Here is a 1783-nt window from a genome sequence, read left to right on the forward strand (position 1 = left end):
GCCACTAGTCCATTTGAGTGAAGGCTGCCCAACAAGATTGAAAGATAAAACACCACATACTTCCTCATGAGCTACTAAAACGTTGACTTACAAATAACGAGATAATAACGTTTTGAATTGTTTGAAAGGTAGCACATGAAGTATTTAACTTGGAATGGCGAGAAAATACCACATAGTAGGTAGGTATGGTGGACACATGGCATAGGTTTTGGCTTTCAGAGGTTTTTGGATGCGACGAAGCAGTCCCTCTCGGTCACCGAGGCTTTGGGCTGTGCATGAGTTGTTTGAAGCAAACACAAAGTATGAACCGGTACAGCAAAGAAACTCACATAAGAACTTATTGCAAGCGTTACTCTAAACTCTACTGCTGTCTTCCTTGTATGCACCACTTCCCTTTTACGGAGAAAATATCTAGACCTTAGAGAGACCAATCATGCAAACCGGTTTCAACAAGCTCTACGGCCATTTCTCCACTATTAGGTTCATGTCCCACAATGATCGCAAGAAGCTTAATCATGATCTATGAGAGCTCAAAACAATTGTCAAGTATCAGAACTACTCCAAGACAATATGAGGCATCACATTTTCTACTTAAATAGCAATGAAATGCAGCCAGCTTCAACTTTTGTCATTAGACATTAGGAAGTAAAAGCAGAAGAACACAAGTGTTCATATGAAAAAGCAGAGCATGTATCTCTCCCACACAAGGATTGCTAGGATCTGATCTTATTCAAACAAAAACAAAAAATAAAAACACTAGGAATGACTCCAAGTAAAGCATATAAGATGTGACCGAATAAAATATAGTTTCAATAGAAGAAACACTGATAAGTTGATGAAGAAGGGGATGCTTTGGGCATCCCCAAGTTTAAACAACTTGAGTCTTCTTGAAATATGCGGGGATGAACCGCAGGGCATCCCGCAAGCTTAGACTTTTCCCTCTTCTTGATCATATGTCATCCTCCTCTCTTGACCCTTGAAAGCTTCCTTCACACCAAACTTCTCATAAAATTCGTTAGAGGGGTTGGTGCTCAAAAAACTTTAATCCACTTTAGCCCTGTTGTGACACATTGCCAAGAACTCTGTAAAAGATTAGCTACGACGCTCACGTCTAGAAAGCCTTTCTTGGAGTCCACGAGAGACAATGCAAAAGAGCGAATACGTCAAACGAGTGACAGGTAAACACGAATTTTTAAGAGGTACTTCAGTTGCTCAAATCAGAAAACTCAAAACTAATGAGAGTTGTATCGTATCGAGGAACACTCGCATAAATTGGCAGATTTTCGGTTACCTACGGAGAATCTTATCAAATTCGTGTGACAGGGCGGGAAATGCATTTGGCGTGTCGAAATCATAGTATCAACCTTCTATTAGAGACTTCACTTGGCACAACATTGCAATAAAATAAAGATAAGGAGAGGTTGCTACACTGGTAACAACTTCAAGACACAACAAAGCAGGTAGCAAAATAAAGACATGGGTTATCTCCCAGAAGTGCTTTCTTTATAGCAATTGAGATGGGCTCATCAATTTTAATGATGCACTGCGTAAGAAATAGGAGTTGAAGCAAAGAGAGCATCAAAAGCAAATTCAAAACACATTTAAGTCTAACCCACTTCCTATGCATGAGGAATCTTGTACACAAATAAATTCATGAAGAACAAGTGACAAGCATTAGAAGATAAAACAAGAGTAACTTCAAAAGTTTTAGCACATATAGAGTGGTGTTTAGTACCATGCAAATTTCTACAACCATATTTTCCTCTCTCATAATAATTTTCAG

The sequence above is a fragment of the Lolium rigidum genome, chromosome 1 (assembly GCF_022539505.1).
Source record: "Lolium rigidum isolate FL_2022 chromosome 1, APGP_CSIRO_Lrig_0.1, whole genome shotgun sequence".
In the NCBI taxonomy this organism is placed as follows: Eukaryota; Viridiplantae; Streptophyta; class Magnoliopsida; order Poales; family Poaceae; genus Lolium; species Lolium rigidum.